Below are 24,108 nucleotides of genomic sequence, written 5' to 3' on the forward strand. Positions count from 1 at the left end.
TGAGGTGACTTTGGACATCAACCTAGGTTTTGAGCTCTTCTCTGCTTTCTAACCTCGGGCAAGTTAATTAAATTTTAGCAGCCTGCAGTTTCCTTCCCCAAATGATAAAGCCAACCCTTCCCCGCATTACAGAAGGGATTAAGGAGATAACGCAAGTAAAAGCGTTTGACTCTTCGCCGGTGCTCCAGGAGTGGCGCCGCGAGCCCCCAGGGTAGCTTGACCTGGTTTTTCTGCGCACCAGGCTGGGTGGGGCGGTAGGGGGCGGGGGCGGGGCTGGGGCGGTGGGGGCGGGTCCTACAAGCTGCAGAGGCCCCGCCCTCCCCTCCTCATTCCCAGATCCTTGACTTCCGGGCGGAAGAGTCGAGGGGCCGCTCTCCTCCACGGCAGCTTTCCGTCCTCAGAGCTTCTAAGGGAGCCTTACTGTGTATTTAAGTGCCGCGCTTCCCGCCACTCCTCGGAACAAGGAGCAGGTTAGCGAGTCTCCACGTTCACAGGCGCCCAACTGTCCGTTGGGGTGGGCCGGCGAGGTGAGAACTGGTACAGACCCAACGGGGGTGGGTGGAGACTGGCCCAGCCCTAGAGGGCCAGGGCCGGAGGCCCGGCCAGGGTGCGGCCGCTGCAGAGCAGTGTCTACCACCGTCCCCTGCCATACGTGCACCGCACACCTCCGCACTTGCTCACAGGCACACACGGCCCTCTTCCTGTCTCAAACTCTCAGGCTGGGTCTCAGACTGACCAGTGCGTCTACAGAGCGGGACAGTCCTGCCGCATGTCTACACATTTACCCACTCATTCCTTCGAGATCCTTGGTTACACAACAGCTGATGTCCCCAGATCTCACCCTCATGATTGCCTCCAGTCCAGGGAAACGCAGGATTGCAGGCATTCACCCGCTTTTTCCCAGGTGGCCACAAGGCCACCCCTGACTGCATATGGACTTGGAGGTGGGTCCCACAGGTTCATAGGAAAACACTTAGGGGCCTTCGCAGAGTCCTCTCACCGGTTCATTTGCTGTCAGGGAAAACCGGCTCTTGCGTGTTGGCACATTTGTTCAGGAGACCAGCCCATGAGCTCACAGACGCACAGTGGTAGACTTGAACCCATTTCTACCCAAAGGCTTTCCTTCTCTCCCTTTCACATCTCAGGTCAGAAATTGGGTACTTTCTGGTCAGCACAGGGGTGGCATGGTTGCTCCACTGAGGCGGATTCTGCAGGTTGCTGGGCAGGAGTGGGAGAGGACGGTTTATTAACCCCAGAGAAGCCCTAAGTCAGCTCGGTGTCCTCAACTACTGTCCTAGGGGAGAGTAAGGCAGTGGCCTACCTCTGTGCACAGGGGCCCTGGGGCAGAAGGCAACTCCAATCCCGTTTATAGCGCTGGTGCACACAGCCAGCCTAGCTCCAGTGGGAGAGGCTTCTAGCCTAGAGAAAGTGAGGGGTGGGGGCTCCTGAGGGACTGGATGTTTCTCAGTTGGGAGTGGGGGGTGACTGAAGCAGCAGATCACTGGAACGCCTGGGGCCTTTGATTGCACAGACTGAGCAGAATACTCAGTGCAGGCCCCCACCCCAGTCCCCAAGCCTTCTGACCTGGGTTGGGTTCCACTGTCCCCTCCACACAGCTTGTTGCGGGGTATCACCACCAGTTCACAGGAGTTCACGGGACTCCAGTGAGCTCCAGCGCCGACCTGCATGGAGCTGCCCCGCCGTGCACAGAAGACAGCCCAGGGCGAGGGGAAAGCTCTGCTTTCGCATACGCACAGCTTAGAGCCTAAAATGGAACCAGGCCAAAAACTCAGCGGAAAGCTCTGTAGGGACCATTAGTGAGCGACTCAGAAGCGCCCCCTCGCCTCCACCAACCAAAGGGACTGTCGGGGCCAGACAGCAGGGGACACTCAGAGGCTGGGGATGACAGGTTGGAATTGCAAGAAATGCGACAAGGGTGAGAAACTGGCTCTCATTTTGAAGCCCGGTACCGGGGGATCCGGGATGAGGAATATAAACAGGTTCTCGGAGAAGAGGGGCATCTTGTACTTCAGTTCCCCAAAACTGGTCCTCTGGGGTGTCGAGAGGCCGGGCGGCCAGGGAGAAAACGCAGCCTGCGTCCATCGGCTTGGATCCGAACGGTACACAAAGTCAAGCCTCCACCCAGGTCTGACGCGGACTCCGCGGGCCCGGGGGGTGTGGTCTTGTCGCCACAGGGTTGGGGAATTATGCAAACCTGGCCCTTTCTTCAGCGAGTTGCTCCGCTCGGCCACGTGGACTTGACCGCGCCGAGAGGCCAGGGAATCCCGCCGCCCTGCGCTGACCTGGGCTGCGGGGGTCGGCGCCCTGGGCCGCCCGCAGATAAGGGCTTGACTTTTATTCCTGCGCTCCAAGGACACGTGCCCGAGGCAGCTCCGGGCCTCAGCGAAATCTGCCCTCGGGTTCTCCTGTGGGCTTCATCCCTTCCTAGGACCCAAGACCCGGGCCTGCGCAGGAATGTGCGCGGCGACCTTGCTTTTTCTGCCTACTCCTGGACTCCCCATCTCACCCCGCATCCAGAAATTGTGGGAAACGCGCGACTGACTGTACAGAGGCCGTAGAGGCCCCGGGCCCTGCGCTGCCAACCCCGGGGACCGCCCTGGCCGCAGATTCGCTCCTGTGGGTTTCGGGGCAGAGACTCAGGAGCAGCGCTCATCAGACGGGGATCCGCCCAGCAGCAGAAAGGTAAACGCTTGAAAACCCGCGAGAGGAGCCGGGTCCTGCGAGTGAGGATTCATTCTGTGGCCTGGAGTAGGGTTGCAGGTTAAGAGCCCGGAAGGAGAAAGGCGCACTTGCCTGTGGATCTCCGGCACAAGTAAGCAGCACCCTGAGCCCCTTTCTCTCTAGTCGTACCTGTGTCCCGGGGCCCTGTGGGGCTCCAGGATGACCTAGGGAGGGCATTAGTCCACTACAGAGAGATGACAGCCCCAAGGAGCCCCTATGGAATCCTCCCCCAGTAAGTTCTCCCCTTACTTGGCCCAGCTGGCGGCATCCATGAGGATCAGGGAAAAGGCAAGTCGGATAGAGGAGTTCAGGTACCCATTATTTTTTTGTTGAGGAGATAACACCTTGGGCTCCTTGTTACTGGGAAGCTCCCCTATAGCCGGGTTGTGAGTTTCATTATAGTGAATGTTGCTGCCTCCTCTTCACATTCCTTGGAACAGCCAGCAATCCCAGGAAAAAGAAGAGCTAACCCAGCCCTGACTGCTCCGCCCCAGGTAGCTGAGCCTTCCCTGCCTCTCTGCCTTTATAGCCCTTGGATGTAGGGTGTAGCAGGTAGGAGTGCTGAGTCTTTTGGATCTCTGGGCCACAGGTCTGGCAACTGTCAATAGCCACCCCTGTTGTCCTGACAAATGAGTCTTCTTAGTGACCAGAGTCCAAAAAAGGGACCTCTGGGAAACAGAATCTCTCTCCAGCCAATACAGGGCAGAAGCCCTCCTCACCTACAAAAGGTTCAGAGAATACTTCTCAACCCTAGACTGCAGAGAATACTCCCCTGCTTTGAATCCTTGATTTTCCCCATGCCCATCAGTGTGTAAGTGTGGGTTCAGCTAACTCAAGAGAAAATTTAACTTATTTTCAGGGATACTGGATAGTTTACAGGATCAACAGGAAGGCTGAAGAATCGAGGAAAATCATTTCAGGAAACACCACAAGGTCACACGCAGGAAAGCCTGGTTAGTACACTGCTGCTGGCATCCCTGTCACTAGACTCTTGGCATAAGTATCTCACACTATGTGTAATCTTTCAAGTCTACTTCCATCCTTACTGACTTTAATCCTTCAGATTCAAATCTTGTGTGGGATTGTTTGATTGGCTAAACCTAGGACATATGTAGGCACCAGCTGTCAGAGATGGGTAGAAAACAAACATAGTCCTTTAGGTTTCTAAATAAAAAGCTAAAACTCCCCCACCAATATTGACCTTCTTTGGGGAGAGTCTCCCCAATCAGGAAGAGTGTTCAGAAGCTAGGAAAATGATAAGTGCCACTACAGTCCATCCCTGTGGCCGCCCAACATCCACACATGCATTTCTTTCTAAATTTACAGTCCTTTCCCCCACAAAATGCTCCCATCCAACATCATGCTACTGTCATTCATACAGAATGCATTCAACTTGTCCCCAAGGGAGACAATCCAAACCCTCATAGCTCTAAATTCAGGATCTTCATTCTATTCCTCCTCTAATTCTTCTGGAATTCTATCTCAGCATTCTGCAACCTGTGAACTAGACAAATTGTAAAGTTAATCATCGTCACACTTAATAATACAGTAGCAAGGGAATAAGAACTAGAAGAAAATGCAAATGAGTTCAAATATATAAATGTCTAATATGATAGAAGGTCAGGAGGTAAAAGCCACTTTCTGCCATATGAGATTCTATTTTGTATTTATGACATCCCTCCTCCTTTTTCCATTCTATGTTTCTTTTGCCTTCAGCTATCACCTGAGCTGGTTTGCTCTTTACCCAGGGGGAGGAGCAAGCTTCTATTCCTGAGCGATCTGGGCCCTTGATGGTCCTGCCTATGAAGGGTTGTAGTTAACTTTAACTTTTACTTCCATTAATGTTTTAAACTTTAATTTCCATTAACTTTTACCACTGGACATAACAGCATTAGGAGGCACCCCAGGGGAACACCACCTTAAAAGCTAAGTTGTTCTAACAAAGAGTCCCAAAACACAGTGACTCAAACTAGATAAAAGTATTTTTCTTTTACAACAAGGGAAGAGAGATAGCTCTGCTCTATGAACACATCTCAAGACCTAAGCTAATGAGGAAGCTCTGCCATCCTCAGTAAGTACCTTCCAAAGTTGTTGGTCCTGGCCAGCAGGAAGGAAAGGGTGCAGCAACTCCAGGGCAGGCTCTTCAAGATGACTTGAGGGCTTCCCTGGTGGCGCAGTGGTTGAGAGTCCGCCTGCCGATGCAGGGGACGTGGGTTCGTGCCCCGGTCTGGGAGGGTCCCGCGTGCAGTGGAGCGGCTGGGCCCGTGGGCCATGGCCACTGGGCCTGCACGTCCGGAGCCTGTGCTCTGCAACGGGAGAGGCCGCGGCGGTGAGAGGCCCACGTACCACAAAAAAAAAAAAAAAAAAAAATGACTTGAAAGCTGTACTTATCAATTCTACTTACATTCCATTGAGGAGAACTAGCTACAAGGGAGGTTGGGAAATGTAGTCCCTATGTGGACAACCATATGCTCAGGAGAAAGGGAGGATGGGTTTGAGGGGACAAGCCATAGTCTCCACTATACCATTTCATTGATCTGTAAAGTCAGCTGCTTCTGGGTGATGGAATACATAAGTAAGATCGGTGAATATCACGGACGTTAGCCTGGATTTTAAACTGCAATATGAATTCTTGTTAAGAAGCAGTTATAGGGTACAGACTAAAGTTATGGGAAATAATATTGGCAGAAGCTTGATGTTCAGTGAAGGCACAGCCAAACCTTCTACTAGATCCCTCCCTGGTCCCCCTGGGGTGATAGAATAGGGGACCTGGGGTTGATTGCTGCTGCTGCTGGCAAATTGGGCACTTTGCCATGATGGTAACCAGGTTAGCTTTGGTGAGATGTTGAGTTCAGGTATAGCTTTCATTTCAGTCTTGGGGCCATTTGTTCGGGCGAAGATTGAGCAGGCCCTGGAGTTCCCTGGGGAGAGAGACTCAGATCCAGAGTGTGTTATCTTGTCTGCCTGATTATTAAGAACCCGTTCTATAGTGCTCAATTTCAATTTTGGTGCTCAATTTCATAAAACATGAATATTTTCACACTCTGTATCCATCTCCAAAGATTCTTCTTTATACTTTTTCTTTCCACTTCCTTGCCCCAAGTCTTTAATCTCATTCATTTCAAGTCCTTGATCATCTGTCTAAACCATTGGCTACCACTCATATATTCACTGCAAATCCTTACCTCAGGCCAGCTTCTGTCGACAGACAGAGAGAGCCACAAAATGTACTGTTTAACATTCTGCCCACTGGAAAAGTTTCTCTTCTCTTGCTTTTCACGGCCACCCTTGAATGGGACTGTACAGCAATGGTCTGTTTCTGGCCAGGGTTGGTGTATTGCACTATAAACTAGACTTGAAACTTTTCTTTCTCTATCACCTGGTGTTAGGGTATTCCTCATGAGATCATAGATGTGGAGTGAGGGGTGGCATATTGTAGTATGCGTGAGGGTGAGGCAGGTTGGCTGCCTGTTGTGAAAAATACAAGGAGGCCTTCACTCTCAGGGTGTGCAAGTACTGGGTCAGCACGTGAGTGAATGCCTCCATAAATTTTACACCGTAGGTATCTTGTCTACCTCCTAGTCCAGGCCCTGGTCAGGGCCTGCACAGACACTTACTTATGCCTTCAGGACCTACTTGGACCTGATTCCATAGATTGCACTTCTACTTGATGACAGACTCTAAAGGGTACAGCCAACACATAGCTAGATAGATCAAATAGCAGCTCGCTCAGTTCATCTTGGTGTCTCGTGTACACCTAGTGATTTACAGCAAACCAAGCCCCCTTCTGTGAGTAGCTATTTTCTTTTGGGAAAAAAAGACTCTTGGTTCTTTCCTGGACCATGAGAGTTACCTACACTGTGATTATTATATCGTGACATGCCACAGGCTCCACATAGCACCCCTATGTGCTCTAGAAACTTTGAACTTTCTCCGAGCTTTATCCATGTTCTTCTGTCTCTTGATAATTAAATGCAGATATGATAGGAATCATCACCCTTCACTTTTATAGTCTTTCATGGTATAATTTTTGCAATTCACTCAGGATGTAGTTTTTGATCTACTATTGTGGTACAAAGTGAGAGTTCCAGTGGCTTCCACCGTGCCTTTCCAACTACTAGATTGCCAATGTGTGTTTTTTGCTAGTTCCTGAGGATAGAAAGGAAGATAACCATGGAATGGTTTATATTGGGCCTGCTGTAGGGCAAATTGAGTCAAAAATTATCTCATGGAGATTGGTTCAAGATGGCGGAGTAGAAAAATGTGTGCTCACTCCCTCTTGCTAGAGCACCAGAATCACAACTAACTGCTGAACAGTCATCGACAGGAAGACACTGGAACTCACCAAAAAAGATACCCCACATCAAAAGACAAAGGAGAAGCTGCATTGAGATGGTAGGAGGGGCACAATCACAATAAAATCAAATCCCAAAACCACTGGATGGGTGACTCACAAACTGGAGAACACTTATACCACAGAATTCCACCCACTGGAGTGAAGGTTCTGAGCCCCACGTCAGGCTTCCCAACCTGGGGGTCTGGCAATGGGAGGAGGAATTCCCAGAGAATCAGACTTTGAAGGCTAGCAGGATTTGATTGCAGGACTTCAACAGGACAGAGGGAAACAGAGACTCCACTCTTGGAGGACACACACAAAGTAATGTGCACATCAGGACCTGGGGGAAAGAGGGTGACCTCGTAGGAGACTAAACCAGACCTACCTGCTAGTGTTGGAGGGTCTCCTGCAGAGGCAGGGGATGGCTGTGGCTCACTGAGGGGACAAGGACACTGACAGCAGAAGTTCTGGGAAGTACTCCTTGGTGTGAGTCCTCCTGGAGTCCGCCATTAGCCCCACCAAAGAGCCTGTAGGCTCCAGTGCTTTGTCATCTCAGGCCAAACAGCGAGCAGGGAGGGAACTCTGCCCCACCCATCAGCAGACAACCAGATTAAAGTCTTACTGAGCTCTGCCCACCAGAGCAAAACCCAGCTCTACCCACCACCAGTCCCATCAGGAAGATTGCCCAAGCCTCTTAGATAGCCTCATCCACCAGAGGGCAGACAGCAGAAGCAAGAAGAACTACAATCCTGCAGCCTGTGGAACGAAAACTACATTCACAGAAAGAGAGAGAAAATGAAAAGGCAGAGGACTATGTACCAGATGAAGGAACAAGATAAAACCCCAGAAAATCAACTAAATGAAGTGGAGATGGGCAAACTTCCAGAAAAATAATTCAGAATAATGATAGTGAAGATGATAGAGGACCTTGGAAAAAGAATGGAGGCAAAGATCGAGAAGATGCAAGAAATGTTTAACAAAGACCTAGAAGAATTACAGAACAAACAAACAGAGATGAACAATACAATAACTGAAATGAAAAATACACTAGAAGGAATCAATAGCAGGATAACTGAGGCAGAAGAATGTATAAGTGACCTGGAAGACAGACTAGTGGAAATCACTGCCGTGGAACAGAATAAAGAAAAATGAATGAAAAGAAATGAAGACAGCCTAAGAGACCTCTGGGACAACGTTAAACACACCAACATTCGAATTATAGGGGTCCCAGAAGGAGAAGAGAGAGAGAAAGGACCCGAGAAAATATTTAAAGAGATTATAGAAAACTTCCCTAACATGGGAAAGGAAATAGCCACCCAAGTCCAGGAAGGGCAGAGAGTCCCAGGCAGGATAAACCCAAGGAGAAACTCACCAGGACACATAGTAATCAATTTGACAAAAATTAAAGACAAAGAAGAATTATTAAAAGCAACAAGGGAAAAACGACAAATAACATACAAGGGAACTCCCATAAGGTTAACAGCTGATTTCTCAGCAGAAACTCTACAAGCCAGAGTGGGGGGCGGCATGATATATTTAAAGTGATGAAAGGGAAGAACCTACAACCAAGAGTACTCTACCCAGCAAGGATCTCATTCAGATTTGATGGAGAAATCAAAAGCTTTACAGACAAGCAAAAGCTAAGAGAATTCAGCACCACCAAACCAGCTCTACAACAAATGCTAAAGGAACTTCTCTAAGTGGGAAACACAAAAGAAGAAAAGGACCTACAAAAACAAACCCAAAACAATTAAGAAAATGGTAATAGGAACATACATATCGATAATTACCTTAAACATGAATGGATTAAAAGCTCCAACCAAAAGACACAGGCTTGCTGAATGGATACAAAAACAAGACCCCTATATATGCTGTCTACAAGAGACCCACTTCAGACCTAGGGACACATACAGATGGAAAGTGAGGGGATGGATATTCCATGTAAATGGAAGTCAAAAGAAAGCTGGAGTAGCAATACTCATATCAGATAAAATAGACTTTAAAATAAAGACTGTTACAAGAGACAAGGAAGGACACTACCTAAAGATCAAGGGATCAATCCAAGAAGAAGATATAGCAATTATAAATATATATGCACCCAACATAGGAGCACCTCAATACACAAAGCAAATGCTAACAGCTGTAAAAGAGGAAATCGACAGTAACACAATAATAGTGGGGGACTTTAACACCTCACTTACACTAATGAACAGATCATCCAGACAGAAAAGTAATAAGGAAACACAAGCTTTAAATGACACAATAGACCAGATAGATTTAATTGATATTTATAGGACATTCTGTCCAAAAACAGCAGATTACACTTTCTTCTCAAGTGCACACAGAACATTCTCCAGGATAGATCACATGTTAGGTCACAAATCAAGCCTTGGTAAATTTAAGAAAACTGTAATCACATCAAGCATCTTTTCCAACCACAACGCTATGAGATTAGAAATCAATTACAGGGGAAAAAAACATAAAAAACAAAAACACATAGAGGCTAAACAATACGTTACTAAATAACCAAGAGATCACTGAAGAAATCAAACAGGAAATCAAAAAATACCTAGAGACAAATGACAATGAAAACATGATGATCCAAAACCTATGGGATGCAGCAAAAGAACTTCTAAGAGGGACGTTTATGGCAATACAATCCTACCTCAAGGAACAAGAAAAACCTCAAATAAAAAAATCTAACCTTACACCTAAAGGAACTAGAGAAACAAGAACAAACAAAACCCAAAGTTAGTAGAAGGAAAGAAATCATAAAGACCAGAGCAGAAATAAATGAAATAGAAACAAAGAAAACAATAGCAAAGATCAATAAAAATAAAAGCTGGTTCTTTGAGAAGATAAACAAAATTGATAAACCTTTAGCCAGACTCATCAAGAAAAAGAGGGAGAGGACTCAAATGAATCAAATTACAAATGAAAAAGGAGAAGTTACAACGGACACCACAGAAATACAAAGCATCCTAAGAGACTACTACAAGCAACTCTATGCCAATAAAATGGACAACCTAGAAGAAAGGGACAAATTCTTAGAAAAGTGTAATCTTTCAAGACTGAACCAGGAAGAAATAGAAAATATGAACAGACCAATCACAAGTAATGAAATTGAAACTGTGATTAAAACTCTTCCAATCAACAAAAGTCCAAGACCATATGGCTTCACAGGTGAATTCTCTCAAACATTTAGAGAAGAGCTAACACCCATCTTTCTCAAACTCTTCCAAAACATTGCAGAGGAAGGAACACTCCCAAACTCATTCTATGAGGCTACTATCACCCTGATACCAAAACCAGACAAAGATACTAAAAAAAAAGAAAATTACAGACCAATATCACTGATGAATATAGATGCAAAAATCCTCAACAAAATACTAGCAAACAGAATCCAGCAACACATTAAAAGGATCATACACCATGATCAAGTGGGATTTATCCCAGGGATGGAAGGATTCTTCAATATACACAAATCAATCAATGTGATACACCATATTAACAAATTGAAGAATAAAAACCTTATGGTCATCTCAATAGATGCAGAAAAAGCTTTTGACAAAATTCAATACCCATTTATGATAAAAACTCTCCAGAAAGTGGGCATACAGAGAACCTACCTCAATGTAATAAAGGCCATATATGACAAACCCTCAGCAAACATCATTCTCAGTGGTGAAAAACTGAAAGCATTTCCTCTAAGATCAGGAACAAGACAAGGATGTCCACTATCATTCAACATAGTTTTGGAAGTCCTAGTCATGACAATCAGAGAAGAAAAAGAAATAAAAGGAATCCAAATTGGAAAAGAAGAAGTAAAACTGTCGCTGTTTGCAGATGACATGATACTATACATAGAGAATCCTAAAGATGCCCCCAGAAAACTACTAGAGCTAATCAATGAATTTGGTAAAGTGGCAGGATACAAAATTAATGCACAGAAATCTCTTGCATTCCTATACACTAACAACGAAAGATTAGAAAGAGAAATTAAGGAAACAATCCCATTCACCATTGCAACAAAAAGAATAAAATACCTAGGATTAAACCTACCTAAGGAGGTAAAAGACCTGTACTCAGAAAACCATAAGACACTGATGAAAGAAATCAAAGACGATACAAACAGATGGAGAGATATACCATGTTCTTGGATTGGAAGAATCAATATTGTGAAAATGACTATATACTACCCAAAGCAATCTACAGATTCAATGCAATCCCTATCAAATTACCAATGGCATTTTTTACAGAACTAGAACAAAAAATCTTAAAATTTGTATGGAGACACAGAAGACTCCGAATAGCCAAAGTAATCTTGAGGGAAAAAAACAGAGCTGAAGGAATCAGACTCCCTGACTTCAAACTATACTACAAAGCTACAGTAATCAAGACAATATGGTACTGGCACAAAAACAGAAATATAGATCAGTGGAACAGGATAGAAAGCCCAGAGTTATTCCCACGCACCTATGGTCAACTAATCTATGACAAAGGAGTCAAGGATATGCAATGGAGAAAAGACAGTCTCTTCAATAAGTGGTACTGGGGAAACTGTACAGCTTCATGTAAAAGAATGAACTTAGACCACTCCCTAATACCATATACAAAATAAACTCAAAATGGATCAAAGACCTAAATGTAAGACCAGACATTATAAAACTCTTAGAGGAAAACATAGGAAGAACACTATTTGACATAAATCACAGCAAGATCTTTTTTGACCTACCTCTTAGAGTAATGGAAATAAAAATAAACAAATGGGACCTACTGAAACTTAAAAGCTTTTGCACAGCAAAGGAAACTATAAACAAGACAAAAAGACAACCCTCAGAATGGGAGAAAATATTTGCAAATGAATCAACAGACAAAGAATTAATCTCCAAAATATATAAACAGCTCATGCAGCTCAATATTAAAAAAACAAACAACTCAATCCAAAAATGGGCAGAAGACCTAAATAGACATTTCTCCAAAGAAGACATACACATGGCCAAGAAGCACATGAAAAGCTGCTCAACATCACTAATTATTAGAGAAATGAAAATCAAAACTACAATGAGGTATCACCTCACACTGGTTAGAATGGGCATCATCAGAAAATCCACAAACAACAAATGCTGGAGAGGGTGTGGAGAAGAGGGCACCCTCCTACACTGTTGGTGGGAATGTAAATTGAAACAGCCACTATGGAGAACAGTATAGAGGTTCCTTAAAAAGCTAAAAATAGGGCTTCCCTGGTGGCGCAGTGGTTGAGAGTCCGCCTGCTGATGCCGGGGACACGGGTTCATGCCCTGGTCTGGGAAGATCCCACATGCCGCGTAGCGCCTAGGCCTGTGAGCCATGGTCGCTGAGCCTGTGCGTCCGGAGCCTGTGCTCCTCAACGGGAGAGGCCGCAACAGTGAGAGGCCTGCGTACCGCAAAAAAAAAAAAAAAAAAGCTAAAAATAGAATTACCGTATGACCCTGCAATCCTACTCCTGGGCATATACCCAGAGAAAACCATAATTCAAAAAGACACATGCACCCCAATGTTCATTGCAGCACTGTTTACAATAACCAGGTCATGGAAGCAACCTAAATGCCCATCGACAGACGAATGGATAAAGAAGATGTGGTACATATATTCAACGGAATATTACTCAGCCATGAAAAGGAACAAAATTAGGCCATTTGTAGAGATGTGGTTGGACCTAGAGACTGTCATACAGAGTGAAGTAAGTCAGAGAGAAAAACAAATATCGTATGTTAACGCATATATGTGGAATCTAGAAAAATGGTACAGATGAACCAGTTTGCAAGGCAGAAATAGAGACATAGATGTAGAGAATGTATGGGCACCAAGGGGGAAACTGGGGGGTGGTGTGGGATGACCTGGGAGACTGGGATTGACATATATACACTAAGATGTATAAAATAGATAACTAATAACCTGCTGTATATAAATTAATTAATTAAATTAAAAAAACTTATGACCTCCATGAACCTCCACTCTGATGGATCACAGGGACATTCATGTTAGCTGACTAATAATTTCTCAAAAGAAGGAGTGTTCCTCTTTCTCTAGGGTTTAATTCCCCATGGAATGATTGAGGATTCCTTGAAGGAAGGCCGAGAGGAGAATTCAATATAGTTCTGTGGTCAAGAGCACAGGTCTGAAGCTGTACTGTGTGAGTTTGAAATTTGTGTCTTAGTTTCTTACACTGTAGAATGGGAGTAAACAGTGCCTACTTCATACAGTAGTTTCCCCCCGCTGAGTCATGTTTAAGATGTAACTTGCATACAGCAAAGTTCACCTGTTTTAGTGAACAGTTTTATGAGTTTTCACAATGCATCCATTTGTGTAACCGCTGTGGAGACTCACAAAGTAGTAGTAGTGTGTGGTGAATACCCTTCTCAGTGTTGTCAGCCAGAGGTACTCTCAAACTGACCTGGGAGGGGCGATGGGATAGACTTATTGGAGGATGTGATCTCTCAGCTGGGTGTTGAAGGGTGAGGAGGAGTTTGCACAGTCAAGATATAGAACATTTGGGGGACTTCCCTGGTGGCACCATGGTTAAGAATCTGCCTGCCAATGCAGGGCACACAGGTTTGAGCCCTGGTCCGGGAATATCCCACATGCCACGGAGCAACTAAGTCCGTGCACCACAACTACTGAGCTTGCACTCTAGAGCCCACGAGCCACAACTACTGAGCCCGCGTGCCACAACTACTGAAGCCCACATACCTAGAGCCCGTGCTCCGCAACAAGAGAAGGCACTGCAATGAGAAGCCTGCTCACCGCGGCGAAGAGTAGCCCCTGCTCGCCGCAACTAGAGAAAGCCCATGCGCAGCAACGAAGACCCAACGCAGCCAAAAAGATAAATTGATTAATTAATTAATAAAAAATATATAGAACATTTTCAACACCATCCCCCTCAAATTCCCTTATACCCTTTTGTAGTCAGCCCCTCCCTCATCCCCAGCTCCTGGCAACATCTGTTCTGTCTTCTGTCCCAGTAGTTTACCTTTTCTAGAATGCTATGTAAATGAAGTCATACTGTAGGTAGCCTTCTGAGCCTGGCTTTTTTCACTTGGCATGATGCAGTTAAGATTCATCCATGTTGTTGTGTGTGTCAGTAATTCATTCGTTTTTATTGCTGAGTAGTATTTCATTGTATGGATGTACCACAGTTTGTGTATCCATGCACAGTTGAAGGACGTTAGGGTTGTTGCCAGTTTGGAGCAATTAAGAACAAAGCCAGTATGAACATTCATGTTCAGGATCTTCTGTGAACATTCAAGTTTTATTTTTCTTGGGTTAACTACCCAGGAGAGGGATTGCTGGGTCGTGTGATAAGTACGTATGTATATCTTTGTAAGAAACTGTCGAACTGTTTTCCAGATTCCACCAGCAATGCGTGAGAGCTGTAGTTACTCCATACCCTGGCCAACACTTGGTATGTTTAGTTTTTAAATTTTTAACCATTTTAAGGTAGTGGTATCTTATTGTGGTTTTAATTTACATTATCCTAATGGTTAATGATGTAAAATCTCTTTCCATGTGCCTATTTGGTAAAGTGTCTGTTCACTTTACCAAGTCATCTGCCCATTTAAAAAATTGGATTGCTTACTTTCTTTTTATTGAGTTTTGAGAGCTCTTCATAAATCCTGGATACAAATCCTTGATCAGATATATGTTTTGCAAATATTTTCCTCCAGTCTGTCTTGTCTTTTATTTTCTGAGCAGTGTTTACTGAAGAGCAGAAGTTTTAACATTTTTATGAAGTAGAATTTATCACTTTTTTCTTTTATGTATAGTGCTTTTGGTGTCATGGATAAGAAATATTTGCCTAACCCAGTCATAAAGATTTTCTCCCATGTGTTCTTCTAGATGTTTTATAGTTTTAAGTTTTACATTTAGATCTGTAATGCATTTCAAGTTAATTTTTGTTAATATGCCAACTTTTTTTGGTATATGGATTATAGGGTAGTTTTGAGGATTAAATAAATTAATATATGTAAAGCAATTAGAACAGGGCTTGGCACATAATGAAATTCAATAAATGATAGCTATAATTATAGCTTTTTAAATAAATTTATTTATTTATTTATTTATGGCTGTGTTGGGTCTTCGTTGCTGCATGCAGGCTTTCTCTAGTTGTGGCGTGCAGGGGCTACTCTTTGTTGCAGTGAGCAGGCTTCTCATTGCAGTGGCTGCTCTTGTTGTGGAGCACCAGCTCTAGGCATGCGGGCTCAGTAGTTGTGGCTCGCGGGCTCTAGAGTGCAGGCTCAGTAGTTGTGGTGCACGGGCTTAGGTGCTCCACAGCATGTGGGGTCTTCCCGGACCAGGGCTCGAACCCGTGTCTCCTGCATTGGCAGGCGGATTCTTAACCACTGTGCCACCAGGGAAACCCTATCTTCCTTTTACTTAAGGGTCTTTGGGTCTGTGAAATGACTCAGGTCTGGAAATTGAGGGAGGTGCCTCATTCTCTATCATTGGGGTTTACTAATCTATCACCATTACTTACCTGCGAATGACAGAGACCTAAAATAACAGTGTCCTAAGCAAGATAAAAGTTAATTTCTTTCTTATGTGAGTGTCCAAATGTACGCTGTCCAGAGCTGGATGGTATCTCTATTCCACAAAGTCATTCAGGGACCTACACTCCTTTTTATCTTGTTTTCTCACCACACTACAGTATTGCCCTTGTCCACATTCCAAAATGCCTCATAACCACTTCTATATTGTGAGCAGTGGGTTGGAGAAAGAGGAAGAAGAAGGGTACAACCCCTACTTTTAAGACCACCCTGGAAATTATACATGTTACTTCCACTCATATTCTATTGGTTAGGGTTTTGTCACACGGCCATACCTAGCTGTAAGGGAGGCTGGGAAATGTAGTCTTCATTCTTGGTAGCCATGTGTTCTGCTAAAAATCAGAGGTTCTATTTCTATGAGAGATAAGGGAGAAATAGATATTGGAAAACAATTAGTTGTCTTTGCAACAGTAACTCAACTCAAGCCTCTTCTCACCGATTTTTACTATTAAAAAATATTGATCAAGTGGCATCTTAGTGGGCTGTTTTGATTCCGGCACTTAATTTAAAGAAGAGGCAAAAATAATTATAATGGTCAGGGACCTTTGTCCATGGGGTACCTATTAGCTCTGTTGACTAATGTGTTGTTTATGTTCATTTGCCCGTGCTATTAAGTGCCACTACTTGGTCTAAAGCACACAGAGTTCTTCATTTTCTTTGATACAAAGAGTCACACACCATCTTCCAGTAGCACCCATAGCCTGCAGAGAACAGCTTGCAATGCTTTTTGGTGCTTCTGTTATTTTCTTCACCAAAATATTTTTAAAGTTATTTGATAACAAAACGTATGGGGCTTTTTCCAGGGATGTAATGGGGGGTGGGGTGGCCAAGTTGCACACAGTAAATCTTCTCCAATGTTCCTTTCTTCATAAGTCTTCAGATTCCTTTGAGGTTATACTGTTTCTGACGTTGTAACTTTAGATGAGGCTGAATTTAATGCTGTATGAGAACATATCAAAGATTTTGAAGTTGCTGTTCTAGTTTGAGCAGTTGGGAGTCCAGGTTTCTGTCACCCATCTGCTCCTTCAAACAGAATCCTCCCCTAAATTGGCATGCTGGGATTTGACATATCTGGAGAAAATGTTGGGTCGGAGGGGTGGGGCATGAGGATAAATGGTGTCCTCTTGCAGGGTAACTCCGGAAGTCACAGCCTTATCAGTCAAGGGAGGGGCATTGTCAGACAATGGACAGGAGCTGCTTCAGCTGATAAGGGAATGCTTGGGGATTCCCTCCAAATGTCTCTTATATAGCCCTATTGCAGTTCTTGGGGTTCTATTTTTTCCTATCAATATCTTAATTTTATGACTGTGATTCCTCTAATATTATGATTCAAGAACCATTAGATCAAATTCTGAGACTGGTTTTTACTTATGTTAGCCCCGTTGCTACAAGATTTTTCAGCAACAATAGAAAGTCCATGGATTTAAGTCATTACTTTGAGCTGATAATTTAGGGCTTGAGATTGTTATCCAGTTTCCATAAGCTGTGCTGTGGTTTTAGAAGCAGGTACCCCATCCCATATAGTCTCCTAAAACCTGTCCTCAGTGGAAATTTCATTTTAGGTGACCACAGGCAATAATTTAATTAGCTGGTTTGCATTATATGGCATAGGCTACCAAATTCCCATTCCTGAATCCCAGTAGACCTACAGCCCTAAGGCAAATAACCAATCCCCATTTCTTCCATTCCCCTGATAACCTTTTGGCTGCCATCTTTTTTCTTGTACCAACTTATGTCCCAGTTAGGGTTCTTGGCAGCAAGCACAAAAATTAACTTTGGCTACTCTAATGATAAAAGAGTAAAGAGTTCTTGGAAAGATTTTGGGTAGCTCATAGAATCCACATAAATGCCAAAGAACCAGTGTGCAGGAACCAGGAAGGCAGCAAATGTAGCCAAAGTCAAACTACAGGGTGTTCTGGCTGGGAGTCCCCACGGAGCACTTAGTCCTGCTGGTGCTGTGTTCTCAGCCCCATTGCCCTCACTTTGAAAATTTTTTTGGCTGTCCTTATATCTTTGAGTTATCCTTGGTAGGAGCATTAACTGGCTCACCTTGGGTCATGTGCCCACAAGCTAGCTAAGAGTGAGGCAGAGAAAGAAAGCTCTGGTCCCTTTGCTTCTCTAGTGGCAGATGAGAGTCTGCCTCCTTCCAAGACACATACAAAGGGGGTACCTCCCAAACTGGAGGGAACTCAAATGTGGAATAACCAAGCATACACACACACACACACACACCTGTTCACTGTAGTTGGGAACTGCCTGGCTTTCCCTTCCTTCTCCATGCAGCCAAGAACCCCTCTCCACCTGCAGCCTGTCCTTTCATCTAACCCAAACCACTGACAAACCCAGGCCTGGAGCCGCATCACCATGTCCTGCATCCTCTCTTCACCAGGCCACAGAGCACTGATGGAAAAACTCACACAGATGGAGGACAGGTACATCCATGGGGTCCAGCTTTTGTTAAATCTGCCCAGGGCTTAGAAACCCTTTTATGTGAGATATCATACTATTTACCTCTAAAAAATAAGATTATTTTCATACTTGCCTAAAATTAACAATAATTCTTTAATAACATCTAATATCTACCCCACATTCAAAGTGTTCCCCAATCTTGTGAAGGAGATCTTTCTGTAAGGTAAATATGGGTATATCACTTCCTTCATTAAATTATTTTAATATATTATTATCATAAAATAATGCAAATGCAAACAGTACGAAGTGGTATGGAGTAAAAAGGGGGCACACCCGTCTTCTCCTCTCCCCTCCTTCTCAGCCCACTCCATCTCCCCTGAAGTATCAATTGTTTATTTCATGTGTTTTCTTCCAATAAGTTTTTAGACATTCACATGCAAGCATGTACGTATATATGTATAGGGAGATCCTTGACACAGAATACAAAGGGATCACAGCATACACATTCTCATGTGACTTGCTTTATTCATTTGATCACCTATCTTGGACATCTTTCCATGTCAGACAGTGCCTCCTGTCTCCCTCTCTCACTGGAGTGTAATCTTTACCAAAGAGCGTCGATTTCCCTGAGTACACTACATTTCTCATACTCCATGGCCATGTACATATGATTTCCTGTCTGAAAGGCCTTCTTCTCTTTTATGGGGCCCAATAAACTATTACTCACCCTCTATGAAGCCTTCTCTGTCCTCAGGAAAGAATTAGGCTTTCTTCCCAGCTCTCAAAATGCCCTTGGTATTCTTCTCTCATCACACTCATCATGGGGTTTTGTGAGTGCTCATTTACTTGTCTTCTTCTCGCACTGGACTCAAGCTCCCAAGGCCACCCTTGGAGTTGTAACCAACTCTGTCCCAATGCCTGTCTCAGGGCTGAGTTAGAAGTGGTGTTTAATAAATGGTTGTTACTAGGCTTCTTCTCCCATCCACAGAGATCAAGGATATCTTAGAGCAATAGAAATGCAGGGACCCCACTCTGCCCACATTATTCAGTCAGCAGGATACTAGGAGACAGGACTTGAAGACCAAGAACTGAGATTCTCCAAGACTGGTTGGTGTTGAGGGGGATGCTCTGAGTGGAAATGAGCCAAGATCCCTCCACTTTGGAGCTGTTTCAGGTTCATCTCAATTAGGGCCTGTGAAGTAAGAGCAGAAATTTTGGTAAGAATAGCTGGGGACATGGGTAACAATGATCCCAAGCCCAGCAGACTGACCTTGGCACTTCAGGGGTAGGCAGAGTGAGAACTGCTGAACAGTGATTCTAATGGGAGAACAAGGCCATGGTTTTTTTTGTTTTTTTTTGTTTTTTTTTTTTGCGGTACGCGGGCCTCTCACTGTTGTGGCTTCTCCCATTGCAGAGCACAGGGTCCAGACGCGCAGGCCCAGCGGCCATGGCCCACGGGCCCAGCTGCTCTGTGGCACGTAGGATCTTCCTGGACCGGGGCATGGACCCGTGTCCCCTGCATTGGCAGGCAGACTCTCAACCACTGCGCCACCAGGGAAGCCCAAGGCCATGTTTGACCAAAATAGATAAGAGGTCTTTACAGTCAATGGGATAGGGAGGGTCCTTCCTCCTTGAGATAGTTAGGCTGGGGCTGGGGAAAATGGAGCGGGTGGTGGTGGGTGTGGGGTGGTTGGGTTGAGTCCATGGAATTTCTGGGAGGGAGAATGGAGTTCCACCATCACTTGGAAGGTGTGGTGGATACCGTGAATTAGCCCATTCTGCATTCATCCAACCCTCTTCTTGTGTGCATTCCTCTCACAAGGCCAAAATGAAGGTATTACCTGGGGCTGCCATCTCATCCGAAGGCTTGACTAGGGAAGGATCAACTTCCAAGTTCATTTACATGGTTGTTGGCAAGATTCAATTCCTTGTGGGTTATGGGACTGAGGGCTGAGGACTTCAATTTCTCACTGGCTGTTGGCTGGTAGCTTCCCTCGGTTCCTGTCCCTCAGTTCCATGTGAGCCTCTCTGTAGGGCTGCTCACAACATGGCAGCTGGCTTTATCAGAGCAAGAAAGCAAGAGAGAGCTTCCCTGGTGGCGCAGTGGTTGAGAATCTGCCTGCCAATGCAGGGGACATGGGTTCGATCCCTGGTCTGGGAAGATCCCGCATGCCGTGGAGTGGTTAAGCCCGTGCACCACAACTACTGAGCCTATGTGCCACAACTGATGAAGCCCGCACACCGCAACGAAGAGTAGCCCCAGCTCTCTGCAACTAGAGAAAGCCCGCGTGCAGCAAAGAAGGCTCAATGCAGCCAAAAATAAAATAAATAAATTTATTTATTTAAAAAAAAAGAAAGCAGGAGAGCCTGAGAGAACAAGAGGGAAGCCAGTCTTTTTGTGACCTCATCTCAGAATATGACATCACTTTTGCCATATTCTATTCATTAGAAGCAAGTCTTTAGGTACAGCCCACACTCAAGGGGAGGTGATTCCACAAGGAGAGGGAGATTACACAGAAAGCAGGGATCACTGGGCACCATCAAAGAGACTACCTAAAAAAAAACAAACAAAAAACAAACAAACAAACAAAAAGACTACCTAACACACCCCCACTTGTAAAAACCCTCAGTACCCAGGCTAACTCCTTTCTCTTCCCACCTGCACCCCTGCTCTCTCCCCTATGACCCTAACCATACAAGCCACAGCCTCCCCCTAGTCCTTGCTGCCTCTCCCAATTGAGGATCCAGGACAGTCTCAGAAGACAGGGACCCAGAACTAAAGAGCCCCAGCTCATGGAATGGATAGAAGTATTTGGTATGGCCATTGTCTTTGGTTAGCAGAGAGGCTGGGTATGGAGAAGAGCCGAGGGCCAGTCTGGGGCCTGGAGGCACTGTCTCTCCTGAGGCTGGTCAGATGCAAAAATCATACCAGTCCATAAGTCAAACTCAGAGTCTTTTGGACTTCCCTGGTGATCCAGTGGTTAAGATTCCTTGCTTCCACTGCAGGGGGCGTGGGTTTGATCCCTGGCGGGGGAGGTTCCACATGCCATGCAGCGTGGCCAATTAAAAAAAAAAAGACTCGGCGTCTTTTCCCAAATGGGGGGCTGATCCTGCCCAAGTTGGCCGGGTTTAGGCCCTGCTTGACTGGATGCTGGTTTGAACATCACCGTCTTGGTTCCAGAGAGCGGGGTGTCTGGGAACTGACAGAGGTCTATAAGGCTGGAGAATGAAGAAAGTACAGTCTTCGTAATTTCCCTCTAGGGGCAGCCTATTTTGGTGCACCCATTTTTCCATCTCCAACCCTCCCGTGTTTTTTGTAATCTCAAAAGATTGGAAACAAAAGACCATCAATAGAGAACTGGGAAAATAAATTATGGTATCCCCATCAGTGTAATGTGTGCAGCCATGAAAAGAATGAGAGAACTCTAATTACACTGATGTGGAGCAAATTCTAAGATATAATTATGTGTAAAGAACAAGAGTCAGAACAGGGTGTGTGCTAGGCTGCCCTCCATGTGCGTGTGTGGGGAGGGAAAATATGTGGGCCTGAACATGTATAGAAAAGCTTGGGAAGGACACACAAGAAAATGATAACTCTGGCTCTCTGGGGAGAGCAACAGAGTGACTGAGAAAGAGGGTGGAAGGAAGGCTGACGTCACTGCTTTGAACTGTTTGAATTTTGGGTTGTGTGAGTATATTATTTATTCAAAAATATTTCAAGAGCACACATTTGGAACCACAGACTTGGATTGCCATCCCCGTTCTGCTACTTACCAGCTGTGTGATGGTGAGCAAGTTACATTACTCTTTGAGTCACAATTTGTTCATCTGTAAAACTGAACTGTTGGAAGTCTTCCCAGCACTCTGAGAGTGTGCCAGAGGTGTTTCTGTGGCACATTTGGGGAGCCCAGGGTGGCAATGGACAGCTTTCCATGTTAGACACTGGCACTGCTGCCATTTCCACCACTACATACAGATGACCAACGAGGATAAGCCTCTGACCAGGAGAGGCCAAAGTTACTTACTAAAACCTCACAAAAGGTAATATGGTGAGAGATCGGCAGTGTGATCCCTGACCCCACTGAACTTGGCCCCAGTTCAAAGAGCCAGCTTAAATGACCTCTTGGGTTTCACCTGCTGGGTGACGTTATCTGATGGACCCTCTTCCCCCACTTCAGTGACCATGCCCAAGACCAACCCTCAGGGACTTCATCCCAACTCTAGGTGGTTATGTCCTAAAATTCCTCCCTTGTTTCCTCTCTCGCTCTGTCTAACCAGTGAGAAAATAGTGCAAATATGAAGGAATATAACATGTAGTCATCTGGGGTTTTGCAGGGAGAAGTGCTCAAGATTTCAAGCTTAATGGTCTTTAGAGAGTTTCTCCCTGGAGTGGCTGCTTGGGGCACTGCATAACTCCACTGCTGTGACGTTGACCCTGTGTCCAAACTATGCATGCCAGGCCAGGAATACTCTCTCTTTCATCATTTATTCATTTGACACTAATTAATTCAGTCCCTTCTCTCTGCGAGGGACGTAATGGAGACTAAGATGGAAGTTACAGTCCATTGCTGAAGCTAAACAATCAGATAAACAAATCATAATGAAGTGCAATAAGCATCAGAGAGATAGCCAGGCTTTCTAGAAGCACCAGCAGAGGTACAGGACACAGGGGCAGGGGTCAGCAGGCTCCTCTGGGAGGAAATGAGGTTTCAGCTTGCACCTGAGCGTAGGGGGTGGAGGACGAGACCAGGTGAAGAGAAGCGGTTTTCCTTCAGCTGTTGTGAAGGTGAGACGGTAGGTGTAAGGCTCGTGCAAGGCCCAACACACTATCAACACTCCATAAGTTCTAGATGGTAGCTGAAGGAATCTCCCCAGATTCCCAGGCCTGAGTTCAGGGCTGTCATTTTGCCAAAATGCCACAAGAGGGAGCTCGTCCCCTGTTGTTGTACGTTCCTGCTCCTGTCCCTGGAGCGGCAATGTAGCCGTTCTCCCCACTAAGGGCTAGTTACTTACACCTTACAAAGCTGTTACAAAGCGCCCCCAGACACCCACAGCCCCTGCCAAGGCCAGTGTGTGCCTGAGCCTACGTGGCTCCTGACAGCCTTGTCCTCGTGTTTTCTCTTAAACCCCAGAATTTGTTCCTCTGAATTCTTACCACCTCAAAATAACTCCAATTCCCAAAAATAGCCACCAATTATGACCTTTTCACTCTTCTTGGTTCTTCCCACCCACATGAGGTATCCACAGGGCCCATCCCCTAGAGCAGCACCCATGGGGGTGAGGCACTGGCCACTGATGCCTCAGGGCCATCTAGGCCAGCAGAGCTTCATTTCTCTGCGTCTGTCAACCCCCAGCCAGGCCCCCAGTCTCTCTCCAGAGGGTATGAGAACGTATTCTCCCACAAATGTCCTTCCTCAGTTAGGAATGTACTCTTTGTTGTGAACCCCACAATCTCTGCCCTGATGGCTTCTGGAGAGGATTTGATGGCTACATGCTCTGGAATGAGACGGATCTGTTGTCCAGTTCTCACTCTGCGGGTGACCTTGGGCAACTCCATCCCCTCCATGGTCATCATCTGTGAAACAGAGATGAAAAGAAGATCTAACGTCTTACTTATAGGATGGTTGAAAGGACTAGGTGTCCCCAGAAAAAGGAATATTCATAGGTGACCTTATTCCTTGTCTCCTCTCCCCCATGGAAGATTTTGTTTTCTTTTGTTTTGTTTTTGTTTTTGTTTATTTAATTTTTTTTTTCCCCATGGAAGATTTTTAAACACACGCTGAGACTGACATACAGGTAACTCCCGAAAGGAGAGGGGCCATGACAGATGGCTTCAAGCCAAAGAGATAAACGTGGGTTCAGGTGGAGGCTGGCAGGAAGTTACTCCCTTTCAACTTTCTCCCGGGAGGAGTGTGGTGAGATTGAGGACTGACAAGCACAGGACCTGACGAGGTCAGAAAAGGGACAGTGGAAGGATTTCCAGGTGGAGGAAGCACAGACATGGATGGACTTCACAGGTCAGTTATTGGGGACTGT

General features: G+C 45.3%; 1 long non-coding RNA gene across 1 annotated transcript in view; it reads left to right on the top strand.

The window, feature by feature from the left end:
* Nucleotides 1-364: 364 nt before the first annotated feature.
* LOC113623329 (uncharacterized) overlaps nucleotides 365-24,108 on the top strand; it is a 54,817-nt gene continuing 31,073 nt past the window's right edge. The window contains exons 1-3 of the long non-coding RNA XR_003433895.1: nucleotides 365-527; nucleotides 1,617-2,833; nucleotides 3,602-3,695. This is a non-coding gene — a long non-coding RNA (uncharacterized LOC113623329). The remainder of the gene's footprint in view (nucleotides 528-1,616; nucleotides 2,834-3,601; nucleotides 3,696-24,108) is intronic.

Source organism: Aethalodelphis obliquidens, unplaced genomic scaffold, assembly GCF_003676395.1.
Source record: "Aethalodelphis obliquidens isolate GAN/ISIS:26980383/991018 unplaced genomic scaffold, ASM367639v1 scaffold11, whole genome shotgun sequence".
NCBI classification, from domain to species: domain Eukaryota; kingdom Metazoa; phylum Chordata; class Mammalia; order Artiodactyla; family Delphinidae; genus Aethalodelphis; species Aethalodelphis obliquidens.